General features: G+C 44.4%; 1 pseudogene; it reads right to left on the reverse strand.

The window, feature by feature from the left end:
• Positions 1 to 1,905: 1,905 nt before the first annotated feature.
• LOC144762688 (zinc finger protein 821-like) lies at positions 1,906 to 3,594 on the reverse strand (annotated as a pseudogene).
• Between the last annotated feature and the right edge of the window lie 13,184 nt (positions 3,595 to 16,778).

Raw genomic sequence — 16,778 nt, forward strand, 5'->3', positions numbered from 1 at the left:
AGAAGAATATTAAAGACTCGCGGGAGTGACAAGAGCTCCAGAAAATGATGGAAGAGAGAAACAAGAAGACATCCGAAGCAGGACAGAGCCAACAGATAATAGGAGGGGGAGTCACAAGGACAGAGAAGAGGAAGAGGGCCAAGGGAATAAATCAGGATGGCTATCTTATTTTCAAGAGATACAAGCAAATGAAAACAAGCCCAACAAAACACTAGAAGACATGGTTTTGACATCCTCTTTGAACCGGGAAAGTGGACTAGAATTGGTGAGCCATATGACATGTACATTTAGTACCTATTTGTTCTATCTAACTACCCCAGTAGATGCAAGAATGATAACTTGAGACTTGGGCAGAAGTGGTTACCATAGGTTGGAGCTAACCCAATCTGTTGTTACTGTATAAACATAAGGCTTTTTAGGTTACAAATAAAAAGAATACAAATAGTGGGCACATTTTCAGTCGAAGGAGCCATCAGAGTGATCAATAGTATTGATTGTTACATAGAATGATAGGGGCATGACCAAAAGGCATAACATCTAAAGAGACAAACTGAGGGAATCCCTGTACACAATTTGCCTCCAGGAGATACACTTGGTACTACAAGTGTAAGAAATTGGATTAGTATTTGGGGTGGGTGATGATACACTTCAATGAATAATCACCAACCTTGTTAGGGTAAACCCTTCAAGTCATTAAGTTAAACTAAGCTCAACCTTCTGGTAGCTGTTACACTGATTAGACAATCTTAACTTAGGGCAATGTTTAAAGTATTTTACGCCATAGTAAAACAGTAATCAATTCAAAATGCAAAACCATAACATTTCCAAACTGTAGTGTATTAGAAAAATAGAGTAACATTTCATAAAAAGAATGACAAAAATCCAAGGAGGAGAACTGGAGTAAATGTAAATTGTTTTAACGTAGAAATAAAGACAAAAAATACAAAGCAGCAATGTTAGTCAAATGTCGCAGTAGGCCAGGGCCTAGGCGCAATTTGAGGCAGAACACAATGGATACATCAACCAGGTTCAAACTGGACAATGATTTTACCTTTTAATTTAAGGCCTGATTTAGAGTTTAGAGTATGGGATACTCCATCACAAACATGATGTATATCCCGTCCGCCATATTACACGTGGAATATATCCTATGACACTTATAATTAGGCGTCCAGGATATCCGTCAAGTTTTTCATGGAGTATACCATCCGCCAAACTCTAAATCAGACACTTATTCTTTTCATCTCAATCTATTCCAGCAGTAAACTTCCAAAGCCCCCCAGGCCCTGAGGGGAGGCACTTAGAAACTCATAGGGTGTCAGGCAGGGGCCAACAGCAGGGACCGTCCGGGTACACTTATCACTGGTCAGCAGAGTGCTTCCAGGAAAAGGCCTCCTGCAGCTTGTTGTCTCCTTGTAACCACACAAAAGATCAGTCAACTGACCCTCAGAGCCTCCTTCTTTATCCTGGGGAAGCAGGTCCAGTCATTCACGCTCCTTTCTAGTCAGAGACAACAAGTTTAGCACTCTCTTGATTTTCTGCACATTCAGAAAGTGTTCTGCATTGGGTGCCTGGAGGTGCCCCATTTATTCCTGGCACTAACTAGTGAGTGGGAATAATTTGTGAACCCACCATAACCAATTGGGTAAAAGTTCCTTGTGTGGGAAGTCTACCCACTTTTGCAGCAGTTCCTTTTTGTCTTACTGCAAACAGGTCCTGAATGTGTCAAGGACTTTTCAAGATGTTGAAAGTCTTCCACCACACTGAACTGCAGGGCATTACTTTGCTGCTCCTCAAAAACCATTTGAAGTGAAATTACCCAAAAATCGCAAATTCAGCGAGTGGAACGGAATTTACTGCCCAGGCCTACTCAGTACCACTGACAGGAATTTAGAACAAGTTCTTCTAAGCGGGCAATGCTGCCATAGCAGAGGGGTCCTGTCCAAATTGCTCCCACAGGATCATGTCCACTTTTTCTAGCCACCGCTCTAGCCGTTTTGCCTCACGTTCTTGGATGAGAAGACCGTGGTGGTTTTCTGGGGGCTCATTAACACATTTTGCCACATAGCTCTGTGGTATTGCTGAAGATGTTGCGTTCGCTGCTTGTCTGCCTCTTGCATTCGCTGCAATCTTTTAGCTTCAAGGTCCCGCCTGCGCTTCACTTCCCCCTCTTCTGGGGGTCTCACTGTCTCTCCTGCTTTTGTTGGCTGTTCGCTCTCGCTCTAGCCTCTGAAGCTTTATAACTACAGATTAATTCTGCCATTTGACTGCCCATTTATGCATGCTGGGTGTGTGTTTTTCTGTTATGCCACACAGGTATTGCACACAAGCAAGATGCCAGCAGGGTAGACAGCACTGAAATTCATGTTGTGGATATCCAAGCTAATGGAGACATTGTTGATATTCTTGGTCCATGTCTGTAGGGGGAGGACCTCTGGCAACTTCTCACTGTTGAAGGTGGAATGGTTGGAGAATCAGACACCACCCACAGAACAGTCTGACCACTGTCTCGAGTGGACAGAGATGGGCTACTCCATGTCATCAGGAAGACCATAGGCCAATCAAGGATTTCCTCCAACAGGCTGTTGCATTCTTGGAGTTGTAGTATTGATTCATTGTCATTTTGCGAGGTAATTACCAAATTACCAGGCCCTGGGTGGCTGCTGAGGAGATATTGATAAACCGCTCTTAGCCAAGGTGAGAGTTCCACCCGCAGGCTGCACCACCATGACAGGCACACTCCACAGACACAGCACACAGAAGGCTGATGTGCTAACAAAGTCATTAGGCACAGAGTTGTGAACTTGTGAAGTAATTGTAAAGTTAAAAAACGCCAACATGTAGGGGACTCATGGTACAGAAAACAAGGGAAACAGGTGGAGACTAAGCGTTGTCATTCTAGTAACACTTTTCCCCCGTGATTCCATGCTGATTTAATGCAAATACAAAGCAATTTAAACTATCCTGTTTTCTTGAGATGGCACGGTTTTTACCGGAACATTTCTTGCTCAGAATCCAAGAGGAGCTGCCTCCAAGCGTCATAATGGAACCTTGTGACCAGGCTTTGTTGAGTAGCTTGCCCTCCAGTCCCTCCCCCCTGTCTCCTGACTCTGAGTCAATCTAGACGCTGCTCCCTTGCTGTTTTGTTAGTTAACAGCATGTGGACAGCACAAGGATTAGCTCGGTCAGGCGAGCCCAGTGCTCCTTAGGAGGCTTGGCACTGTGGCTGTAATCTCCCGACCTCCTATAGTTCTGCAAATAGGAGAGGGTTCTAATACGCATGTTGGGCTGGGCATAGAAAGGCACCTGTCCAGCCCGACACGTGCACTTCACTCCAAGGCCAAGCTCTCACTATGAAACTGTGTCAGTTATGCCCCAATCCCACCCACGTCCACCCTCACTCATGCTGAAATTGGTTGCTGCAATAAAACAAGCAGGCAATGCCCCCACACCCAAAAAAAAGAAACCCCCCTGGTCCTCCAGTAATTATACAGTGGACACACATGAATTTCCTTGTCATCCTGGTGTCTCTCTTTCAAGTGTGTCCAAAGGGTTACATGTGGCTCAACTGACCTGTCTAGCAGGTTGCAACATTGTAGTATCAAAAAGAATGCCCACAGCCCCCACCCTGCATATTCTGTGGAGTTAGGAAGAGACGTTTCTTCCCATTCAGGTCATCATACCTTTTGCTCCTGGGAGGTATGTCACAACTTTTTCATACATATTCAAGGCTGGCAGATATAAAATTAGATTGCTGGCAGTTCAGGCAGGTAAAGAATAACCCCATTGAGGACGCCAAAAAGAAACGGGAAGAGGCTAACTTGGAATTAGATTCATTTAGTCAATAGCTCATCAAGTAAAAGACAGACAAACTTAATAAAGATATACAATACTTCTCAGAAGAAAGAGTATATCCCTATTTGGGAGCCCAGTACTATAATACATCGAGAGAAAGTGGCAATCAGGGGGACCACCAACACTGGACAAATAAAAAAAATCCTTGCATTTTCTGACACCTCTGAATCAGAGGGAGAAGGTGGTTCAAATTCTTTTGACACCTATGTGAATAGAAGAGAGGCTTTTGAAGGGCCCAATTGAAACAAATGTTTTTTAAGGGCAGCGCCGTGGTACCCCAAGAGTGAGGTTCAGAAACCAAACGAGGGAACGTTATCAACATTCAGACAACCACCCTCAGTTCCTCCAGACCAGGCAAAATCAATACTCGAGGTACTAAGCTCTCTGTCCCGCACTGATTCCATCCCGGTATTTAATCTTTCCCAAGTGGAACTTGATGATAATTCACTTAAACTCCTCACTAGGGGATCATCATTTGTAACTAGGGCTAATATTGACACATTTGAACTCTGTAGGGACATTAACTCATTTTTTAGAAAAGTTAGATTGAGAAAGTTTTTTGACAATATGGTGGCTCCCATCTACGACAATAGATCAGGACTTAGAACTCCTTCTACCTTTATTCCCACTCTTGATGAGCTAGGCCCAGGAGTGGGCATATTTGAAAAGACTGTGTTCAACAAAATTCAATCGATGTTGAAATTTGTCCCCAAACCCACATATAACCTCAACCTTGATGAATACAATGCCCTCAACAAACTACGCAAAAATCGAGATGTCACAATTAAACCCAGTAATTAAACCCAGTGACAAGGGTGACGGCATAGTTGTCCTAGATACGAAAGACTATAAGGAACAGATTCTCAGGATTGTTAGGGGTACCAGAGCATTACACCAAAATGAGTCACTTTCCGGAACAGAGGATCAAAAAAGAAATCCTCCACATCATAGACAGGGCCTTGGACAGAGGCACTATTTGTAGACAAGAATTTGAGTTTTTGAATAGATCTTATACTAAGATTCCTGTACTCTAAGGGGTGCCAAAAACTCACAAAGACCCCAACAAACCGCCTTTTAGACCCATTGTGTCCATAATCGGGTCTTTAACTGAACCACTGTACAAATACGTTGACATATTTTTTAAACCCTTGGTGTCCGCCCTTCCAGCATGTGTTAAAGACACTGGACACATGATATCCAAAATTGAAGGAATACCGTTCAACTCCAACACTGATACGCTTGTCACGATGGATATCGAGGCACTTCATACAAATATGCCTCAGCGTGAAGCCTTCGAAGCAGTCAAAGTGACCCTGGAAAGAAGTGACAGTCAGGATGACCATCTGTTTATCATTGAATGCCTGGCAGTAGTTCTTAACGAAAACTTCTTTGAATGTAATAATTCCATCTACAAACAAGTCCAGGGAGTCAGTATGGGGGCAGTGTGTGTCAGAAATGTGGCAAATATCTTCATGGGGACTTTTGAGGACAGATTTATCTTCAATGAAATAGCACCCTTTTCAGAGAACATCCATCAGTGGCAGAGATTGAAAAAGGAGGGCGGTGGCAGTGTCCTCCCAAATCGTTGTACGGCCACACAGGTTCCCAGTGCCATTACTTTTACCATTTGATTTTAAAGCATTTAAAGCATTTTTCTCTGCATTTTAACTTGGGGTGGAGGAGCCTGGAAATTGCTCGGGGACGCTGGGAAAGGATTAGGGGGGTACAGTGAATACTCACCCTAACGCGGAGGCCTGAGCTCTATGCTGTGTCCTTCCCGCCCTAGTCTGACGCAGAGCTAGTACCGTTGCGCGGAGGGCGGGGTAGGGAGAGCCAGGCACTTCTGTCTACTGTGGTTAGCGCTCTAGTTGCAGGCGAGATCCGGCATAAAGGTCGCTTGGGCTGGCGGCGGCACTGCGAAGGATGGCGGTGGCAGTGTCCTCCTGAATCACTGTACGGCCACACAGGTTCCCAGTGCCATTACTTTTACCATTTTATTTTAAAGCATTTAAAGCATTTTTCTCTGCATTTTAACTTGGGTGGAGGAGCCTGGAAATTGCTCGGGGACGCTGGGAAAGGATTAGGGGGATACAGTGAATACTCACCCTAACGCGGAGGCCTGAGCTCGGTGCTGTGTACTTCCCGCCCTGATCTGACGCGGTAGCTCGTACCGTTGCGCGGAGGGCAGGGTAGGGAGAGACAGGCACTTCCGCCTAATGCAGTTAGCGCTCTAGTCGCAGGCGAGATCCGGCATAAAGTTCACATGCCCCAGCAACCGCATAGCGGATGCGCGCAGCGGGCGCGCCAAAGGCAAGCCCATCTGCACCCGGCCAGGGCCAGAACCCCTGCAAGTTTCAAGGTAGGAAAGCCGTACGCTCAACGGGAACTATTAGCTCTATGTACCAGGGTGGAGGACTACTGCAAACAGAGTATGAACCGAGAAGAACATGAGATGCAGGCATTGTCCCTTTACGGTTAATCCCCATTTAAGGATCAGGGACTTTGGGCAGTTACGGAGCTGTGCCCTGATCAATTGAAGATCTCTTAGGAAGCACAGAGTTGAGATACATGACTATCTGGTGGATAGTCAGGTGGAAATACTCTTCCTTACAGAGACATGGCTTGATAAGGAGTCGGCCCCGGAAATCTTAGAGGCCCTCCCCCGTGGTTATGGACTATGTAGAATGGACAGATCCACGGGGAGGAGAGGGGGGATCACCATAATCTACAAACACAATATACAGTGCACTTTAGAACCGGTTGATATTGCTGACAGTGAAGCAGGCTTTTTCTCTGTCACGGTCTCTAAGTGTGGGAGAGGTGTGGCGCCGCGGCCAGGGCGACTGACGCTGGAATCTGGGGATCAGGGTTCGATCCCGGGCTCCGGCGGCAGGTTAGCCCAGCACCATGCGACTCTGGGCAATAGCTTGCTTAATCTTCCCGACGGCCCCCCAGCGCCTAGAGACCCTAACGGGTGATTGTGCGCTATACAAATGTGGATTATTTATTTATTATTTATTAAGGGTTTTTTTTTAGTTTATAGACCCCCGGGTGTCGCAACGCAATTTGCGGAAAGTCTTATTCATAGTTTAATGCAGCCTGCCCTCAGATATGAGAAGCTACTTTTGTTGGGGGATCTAAATCTGCATCTGGATGACGTCTCCAATGTTGTGGCCCAGGAGCTCCGTCAAGAGTTAGCAACTATGCAGATGCTGTTAAAATCTGAGCTCCCTACGAATCAGTTGGGCCATTTACTGGACTCAATTTTTGCTAATTGGGAGACTGTAGAAATTGAACCCCTGGAACCAGTCATATGGTCCGACCATCTCCTGATCCAGCAGATAAAATACCGGAGAATTTTCATTCGGCCCTGGTGCGCGGAGGACCTCTGGGTGGGCTAGAGATAAAATCAGCCTGTGAGGCTCTAGATAGGCGCATTTTGGGGGCTCTGGACAGCACGGCATCCTGGTCTAGCAAAGGGCCAGAGAGACGGTTGAAATCAGCCCCATTGTTTGGAGTTGAGTTGAGGGAGGCGAAGACAACATGTAAGCGCCTTGAGAGACGCTGGAGAAGAGACTATCTGCTAATACATGAAACTGAATATAAAGCCAGCTTTAAGGAATATCATGCCCTATTTAGGAAAACACGGTCATCCTACTACACTGAGAGGATAGAAAAGGCGGACAGCTCAGCTAAGGAGCTGTTTTTGGTCTATAAAGAAATATCCATGTTATCTAGCATAGAGGCATCGGTGACAGGGTCTGTGGTATCCTGTAATCAGGTGGCAGTGTTTTTTGCTAATAAGGTGGAGAGGATCTATTCAACCTTCCCTGTGGAAGGCAGGGATGGGCAGGCGATAGATGAGACACCCAGTGGCATAACTGAGACAGATTGTCTGATGGCCTTTAGGGTCCCAGCTTGGGATACGTTGAGCAAGATAGCGATTAGTATGAAATCTGTCTTACCCAAAGATCATGCGCCTGCTAAAGTTCTAAGAAGGAGCAATGAGACCTTAGCACCATTTATCAGTCATCTATTAGAACTCTCCTTCAGTTCAGGCAGAGTGCCAAAAACTTGGAAGGAGGCCGTGGTGCTCCCTTTAAAAAAAAAGCTGAATGTCAGTATGGAGCAGTTAAATAACTTGGGCCCCATTTCGCTACTACCCTACTTCGCCAAGATTGCGGAGAAGGTGGTCAATCAACAACTGACTGCCCATATTGACACTCATATGCTGCTCCATCCCACGCAATCTGGCTTCCGCACATTCCATTCGACGGAGTCAGCTCTGCTGTTCTCCACGGAGACTCTTCGCAGACACGTGGATGAGGGTCAAACGGCTGCACTAATTTTACTTGAGTTAAGTGCCGCATTTGACACTGTAGCGCATCACACCTTGCTGCAGTGTCTACAAAGGGGAGGAGTGGCTGGTAAGGCATGGGAATGGATGGAATCCTTTCTCCATGACCGTAGTTTCCAAGTAGCACAGGGACCCTATAGGTCAAAATCCATAAGCCTGAAACAAGGGGTCCCTCAAGGGTCCAGCCTCAGCCCGACCCTTTTCAATCTTTATGTGGTACCTGAGGCTGAGATTACCGATAAACATGGGGTGAAGGTTGCGTCATACGCAGATGACACTCAGCTGGTTGTGGCCTTGGTACAGCCAGCTGAGAGTGCAGCCAGTAATTTCACCTCCTGTTTACAAGAACTGGCGGTCTGGATGGCCAGCAACTGTAATGAAACTAGATGTGTGATGGTCCCGCACTCCTGGTGTATATGAACATTCACAATAGTACTTGAATTGTAACAATTTCAGTGGTGCTGAATGTGTATACTCTCTCTGAGCATAGAGTTGCTTAATAATTATAGATGAGTGTTTCTTGTCCACAAGATTCACTACACATTCGCACTCCGTTATCACTATTTTCTCAATGTAATCAATACAGTTCATTCAAAATTGTGCATGAGTAAAGTTACATTTATTTCTTTTGTTTGCTTGTTATTTCAATCATAACATTCCTTCATAGGTTTACATTCCACATGATTTTCACTTTTTCATGCCCGATGCATTTCGAGCTGCGCTCTTCCTCAGGGGACTTCTAATCTGAAAGCAATATGGTACATATTCTTAATCGGCAAAGCTGAAGTATAATCACCTATCATCTTGTCATCTTGTCTCCCCATAGTGTCTAATTGTTTCATCTGGTTACCATACTCGTGTACACCTTATAACCCTACATATAACATATGAATACCTGTACACGTCATGAACTACACTGACCTTAGTTCTCCTCCAGAGTAAGTATCCTTCCTATACACATGTCCGTTAGTCACACGTGTATCTGCAACCCATAAAATTCATACAATTCTTCGTGAATGACTAATTACGAAAGTGCATATTAATGTCAAGACATACTTTCGGATACCAATGCCTAAATCAACAAGTATCTTACCCGCTCATTGTGGACCTCTCTTTCCCTCGAACTCCTTCCCGTGTGTCAGCGTGTGGCGTTCTTGCTAACCTAACTCTATGATATTTCTCTATGGCACTTCCGTATGTATGTCGATCACGTGATGTGATGCGTGAACACTAAAAGCGGACTATGATCTATTGCAACAGTATATGCGCGATTTATCCTACTCTTGGTAATACTGGGTCCTAACTCTTGACTGACGCGCTGATAATCACCTACGATCACGTACATATCATGTGATTTATATATTTGCCTACAGTCTTATATATTGTATTGGTGTGATGAAATGGGGAGACATCCTCTGTAGAAAACAAACATAGCCCAGAGACTATATGTCAAAACGTAAAAGGCAATCTTGCCTAAAAACGGCTGGTATAATCCAGTTGATAATTATAAATATCACATATATGGCAAAAAACATCATCTTAAGGTCCATCAAATGTACAATATTTTTGGTCTATTTACTGTCCTTGTCACATTACAATTAACAACTAAAGTCTGGGCAATAGCTTGCAGGCCAGAACCCCTGCAAGTTTCAAGGTAGGAAAGCCGTACGCTCAACGGGAACTATTAGCTCTATGTACCAGGGTGGAGGACTACTGCAAACAGAGTATGAACCGAGAAGAACATGAGATGCAGGCATTGTCCCTTTACGGTTAATCCCCATTTAAGGATCAGGGACTTTGGGCAGTTACGGAGCTGTGCCCTGATCAATTGAAGATCTCTTAGGAAGCACAGAGTTGAGATACATGACTATCTGGTGGATAGTCAGGTGGAAATACTCTTCCTTACAGAGACATGGCTTGATAAGGAGTCGGCCCCGGAAATCTTAGAGGCCCTCCCCCGTGGTTATGGACTATGTAGAATGGACAGATCCACGGGGAGGAGAGGGGGGATCACCATAATCTACAAACACAATATACAGTGCACTTTAGAACCGGTTGATATTGCTGACAGTGAAGCAGGCTTTTTCTCTGTCACGGTCTCTAAGTGTGGGAGAGGTGTGGCGCCGCGGCCAGGGCGACTGACGCTGGAATCTGGGGATCAGGGTTCGATCCCGGGCTCCGGCGGCAGGTTAGCCCAGCACCATGCGACTCTGGGCAATAGCTTGCTTAATCTTCCCGACGGCCCCCCAGCGCCTAGAGACCCTAACGGGTGATTGTGCGCTATACAAATGTGGATTATTTATTTATTATTTATTAAGGGTTTTTTTTTAGTTTATAGACCCCCGGGTGTCGCAACGCAATTTGCGGAAAGTCTTATTCATAGTTTAATGCAGCCTGCCCTCAGATATGAGAAGCTACTTTTGTTGGGGGATCTAAATCTGCATCTGGATGACGTCTCCAATGTTGTGGCCCAGGAGCTCCGTCAAGAGTTAGCAACTATGCAGATGCTGTTAAAATCTGAGCTCCCTACGAATCAGTTGGGCCATTTACTGGACTCAATTTTTGCTAATTGGGAGACTGTAGAAATTGAACCCCTGGAACCAGTCATATGGTCCGACCATCTCCTGATCCAGCAGATAAAATACCGGAGAATTTTCATTCGGCCCTGGTGCGCGGAGGACCTCTGGGTGGGCTAGAGATAAAATCAGCCTGTGAGGCTCTAGATAGGCGCATTTTGGGGGCTCTGGACAGCACGGCATCCTGGTCTAGCAAAGGGCCAGAGAGACGGTTGAAATCAGCCCCATTGTTTGGAGTTGAGTTGAGGGAGGCGAAGACAACATGTAAGCGCCTTGAGAGACGCTGGAGAAGAGACTATCTGCTAATACATGAAACTGAATATAAAGCCAGCTTTAAGGAATATCATGCCCTATTTAGGAAAACACGGTCATCCTACTACACTGAGAGGATAGAAAAGGCGGACAGCTCAGCTAAGGAGCTGTTTTTGGTCTATAAAGAAATATCCATGTTATCTAGCATAGAGGCATCGGTGACAGGGTCTGTGGTATCCTGTAATCAGGTGGCAGTGTTTTTTGCTAATAAGGTGGAGAGGATCTATTCAACCTTCCCTGTGGAAGGCAGGGATGGGCAGGCGATAGATGAGACACCCAGTGGCATAACTGAGACAGATTGTCTGATGGCCTTTAGGGTCCCAGCTTGGGATACGTTGAGCAAGATAGCGATTAGTATGAAATCTGTCTTACCCAAAGATCATGCGCCTGCTAAAGTTCTAAGAAGGAGCAATGAGACCTTAGCACCATTTATCAGTCATCTATTAGAACTCTCCTTCAGTTCAGGCAGAGTGCCAAAAACTTGGAAGGAGGCCGTGGTGCTCCCTTTAAAAAAAAAGCTGAATGTCAGTATGGAGCAGTTAAATAACTTGGGCCCCATTTCGCTACTACCCTACTTCGCCAAGATTGCGGAGAAGGTGGTCAATCAACAACTGACTGCCCATATTGACACTCATATGCTGCTCCATCCCACGCAATCTGGCTTCCGCACATTCCATTCGACGGAGTCAGCTCTGCTGTTCTCCACGGAGACTCTTCGCAGACACGTGGATGAGGGTCAAACGGCTGCACTAATTTTACTTGAGTTAAGTGCCGCATTTGACACTGTAGCGCATCACACCTTGCTGCAGTGTCTACAAAGGGGAGGAGTGGCTGGTAAGGCATGGGAATGGATGGAATCCTTTCTCCATGACCGTAGTTTCCAAGTAGCACAGGGACCCTATAGGTCAAAATCCATAAGCCTGAAACAAGGGGTCCCTCAAGGGTCCAGCCTCAGCCCGACCCTTTTCAATCTTTATGTGGTACCTGAGGCTGAGATTACCGATAAACATGGGGTGAAGGTTGCGTCATACGCAGATGACACTCAGCTGGTTGTGGCCTTGGTACAGCCAGCTGAGAGTGCAGCCAGTAATTTCACCTCCTGTTTACAAGAACTGGCGGTCTGGATGGCCAGCAACTGTAATGAAACTAGATGTGTGATGGTCCCGCACTCCTGGTGTATATGAACATTCACAATAGTACTTGAATTGTAACAATTTCAGTGGTGCTGAATGTGTATACTCTCTCTGAGCATAGAGTTGCTTAATAATTATAGATGAGTGTTTCTTGTCCACAAGATTCACTACACATTCGCACTCCGTTATCACTATTTTCTCAATGTAATCAATACAGTTCATTCAAAATTGTGCATGAGTAAAGTTACATTTATTTCTTTTGTTTGCTTGTTATTTCAATCATAACATTCCTTCATAGGTTTACATTCCACATGATTTTCACTTTTTCATGCCCGATGCATTTCGAGCTGCGCTCTTCCTCAGGGGACTTCTAATCTGAAAGCAATATGGTACATATTCTTAATCGGCAAAGCTGAAGTATAATCACCTATCATCTTGTCATCTTGTCTCCCCATAGTGTCTAATTGTTTCATCTGGTTACCATACTCGTGTACACCTTATAACCCTACATATAACATATGAATACCTGTACACGTCATGAACTACACTGACCTTAGTTCTCCTCCAGAGTAAGTATCCTTCCTATACACATGTCCGTTAGTCACACGTGTATCTGCAACCCATAAAATTCATACAATTCTTCGTGAATGACTAATTACGAAAGTGCATATTAATGTCAAGACATACTTTCGGATACCAATGCCTAAATCAACAAGTATCTTACCCGCTCATTGTGGACCTCTCTTTCCCTCGAACTCCTTCCCGTGTGTCAGCGTGTGGCGTTCTTGCTAACCTAACTCTATGATATTTCTCTATGGCACTTCCGTATGTATGTCGATCACGTGATGTGATGCGTGAACACTAAAAGCGGACTATGATCTATTGCAACAGTATATGCGCGATTTATCCTACTCTTGGTAATACTGGGTCCTAACTCTTGACTGACGCGCTGATAATCACCTACGATCACGTACATATCATGTGATTTATATATTTGCCTACAGTCTTATATATTGTATTGGTGTGATGAAATGGGGAGACATCCTCTGTAGAAAACAAACATAGCCCAGAGACTATATGTCAAAACGTAAAAGGCAATCTTGCCTAAAAACGGCTGGTATAATCCAGTTGATAATTATAAATATCACATATATGGCAAAAAACATCATCTTAAGGTCCATCAAATGTACAATATTTTTGGTCTATTTACTGTCCTTGTCACATTACAATTAACAACTAAAGTCTAATCGTTCATTGAGCCCCTTCGGCTGTAAGGTACATAAAGAATTCATCCAGTGTATTTCTCGTTTTAGTAAGTTCGTGTGGTTGTCCCTTCCTGGTAGTATATTAACAACTTCAAGAATGCAATATTTCAACTGAGATGCATTGTGATTTGCGTCTGAGAAATGGGTCGCTATAGTGGATTTCAGGTTTTTTAACCTGATATTGCTCTTGTGTTCTATAAGTCTGGTTTTGACTTTTCTCTGTGTCTTGCCCACATAGGAGAGTCCACAGGGGCATCTCAGCATGTATATTACGTTGCTTGTGTCACAAGTACCTGATACTTTCAAGTTTACCGGTGTTCCCTTGGTAGGATGATTGATGGTGTTGCCTTTGATTATTGCTGAACAATTTCCACAGTTGTGACACGGGAGAGTTCCAGTGTACCTTATTGTAGCAGCTTTCTTGGGAGTCTTGATTAATTCTTTCAAATTTTTTGTCCTTTCATATGCGAATATCGGCATTTTAGTGAACAAACCTTTGAAATCCTCTTCAAGTGCCAATAATGGCCAGTTTCTCATGATCGTCTTTTTGATTAGGTGGCTTCTTGTTGAAAATTTTGATACAAATACTTGTCTTTGTTCTTCCGGTTTAGGTTGAGAAGTTAACAGGTGTTGTCTTTGTAGTTTATCTACACGATCTGCTGCGGATTCTAGGATAGATTGTGGATATCCCCTCTTTTTGAATTTCATTAAGGTGTCATTCTTGTGTTTGATGTATAATTCATGTGTAGATGCAATTCTTTTAATCCTGAGTAACTGTGAGAACGGTAAATGATTTTTCAATGATGATTGGTGGAAGCTGTTATAATGTAGCAGATTGTTTCTGTCCGTGCTTTTTGAGAATACACTTGTCACTAAGTTATTGTTCACATTAGTGATTAGAACATCCAAAAATGATATTTGTTCCTTGCTAATGTTAAACGTGAATTGAATTCTCATGTTGATGGTATTCAACTCTTGCAGAGCCGCAGTCAAAGAGTTTTCAGATCCTTTCCATAATAGAAATATGTCGTCGATGTAACTGTCTCAGAATAAACGGTGATCAAACTGAGGTGCTGATTGTTGGGAAGGCGCCGTCAGTCTGGACTTCAGCGTGGTTGACTCAGATGCTTGGCTCCCTACCCTCACCCAGGGAACAAGTTAGGAGCCTGGGGGTATGGATTGACTCTAGACTCTCACGCGAGTACCACACTTGACGTACTGCGGGCACCTGTTTTGGCATTAAACGAGGCCTCAGAAAGACCCTGGACCTATTACCTACAACAGCTAGGAAATCCTTAGTCCATGCCTTGGTTACTTCGAGGCTGGACTATGGCAATGCCCTCTATTTGGGAGCAAATGTGAGGTGCATTCAGAGGCTTCAGCGCATTCAGAATGCGGCAGCCCGTCTGATGTTGATGCTGCCTAAGAGAGCTCCCTCCAAGAAAGCCCGGGAGACACTACACTGGCTGCCAGACAAAGAACGAGTGCAGTTCAAAGCCCTTATGTGTCAATCACCGGATGATACAGGGGAAAGCGCCCCGTTATCTTTTGAATGTGCTAACCCCATACAATCCGACCCGGCAATTAAGATCCAGCCGGGCGGGCCAGGTGATGGTCCCTAAGATCAGCCCAACTATGGAACAGATTACCCCTTAAGCTCCCGTTGGAAACCTCAGAGCTTGCCTTTTGTAAAGAGCTGAAAACCCACCTATTCCCAAGGTGGTAGGTAAGAAAGGTCTGCTTTGGGAAATGGGTGATAGGATGACACAGGAGGCTGTGGTGGGCTGATACTCTAGTGCGGGGACACACTGGTTAGTGTAACCAGGCGCTTTATGAGCTCAGTTACATACATATATGCATACATTATATTTCTAACATGTATTGATTAACCGTACATGTGGGTGCTCACAACTACATTACTGTATGTACCATTGTTCTGGTTCATATACAAAAAAGAATATATATATATATATATATACAGTTCTTTTATAGAAAAAGGCAATTTTATAAAACAAAATATATATATTTGTATGAGATGAATAAATTATATAAAAAATACTAGTCTGATTCCTGGCTCTTTGTATATTGTTGATGTACTGCATATGCTATATACAGTGTTTTGGAGAAGTTCTTGTTTTCTTTACCATAACTTTCTAAAAGATACTTTTCCATAATATGTATAAAACGTCTGACTTCAAAGTTGCATTTCTAATAACTATTAAAATAGCTGTTTCATATTTTTTCTAGAGTGTCCCACTCCTGAGATACAGTATTAGTATTTGAATGTGTTTGTCTACATAGGGCAGCTAGGCCTACCCCAGTGAAAACATATTTTAGGGCCTTGTCACTTTAGGGACATGGTAATATTAATTTTTTTACATGTCCCCCTTTAAATTTCATGCCTCCTCCTTTGTGGGCTACAAGGCTCACACATGAGTTGCTTACTAATATTGAAACAAGGTTTACCCTATCAAAAGGGTTTCTTTTGATAGGTCACAGTGCATGCTTGCACTGCCGCTACAGTGAATGGCACAATAGGTGCTGCAGTTCAGTAGTGGCATTTAACTTCCAGGCCCTGAGTACATTTTTTTCCTCATACTAGAGACTTAGGGCCCGATGTAGGTAAAACGCATTTACCGATTTTAAAATACCGAATCATACCGAATCGGTATATTGAAATCGGTAAATGAAATGTAGGTAAAAAAATTCGGCAAATTACCGAATCGGTAACAATCGGTATCGTGGTTCGATACTTACCGAATTGATATTTGCCGAATCGGTAAGTACCGAATCGGCGATTACCGACTCGGCAAATACCGAATCGGTAATTGCAATACACCCCCATGGGCCAAAAGGCCCATAGGAATGCATTGCAAATACCGATTCGGTATTTGCCGAATCGGTAGTAGCCGATTCGGCAAATACCGAATCGGTAAATACCGAATCGGCAAACACGGAATCGTCGAGAAAGAAAAAGTGAAACTGATGACAACAGCCAATGAGGTGGAAGCACCCTACCCCACCCTAGCAGGGAGTGGCTACCCAGGCAGGTGAAACTCATTAGAACTTTCTGGAGAGGCAGCCTGAGCTGAGCATTCAGAGTGAGCAGCAGTGGTAGCACTATCCAGGACTGTGTGGAAATGGCAAGCAGCTCTGAGAGCCAGAAGGCTGAGCGCAAGCGCAAGGCCAAGTTCAGCAACAAGGAGCTGCAAGTGTTGGTGGAGGAGGTGGTGAGGGTACACAGGCAGCTGTTTGGGAGGCTGTCCCTCACACTCCCAGA

The sequence above is a fragment of the Lissotriton helveticus genome, chromosome 1_1 (genome assembly GCF_964261635.1).
Source record: "Lissotriton helveticus chromosome 1_1, aLisHel1.1, whole genome shotgun sequence".
Taxonomy (NCBI): Eukaryota; Metazoa; Chordata; class Amphibia; order Caudata; family Salamandridae; genus Lissotriton; species Lissotriton helveticus.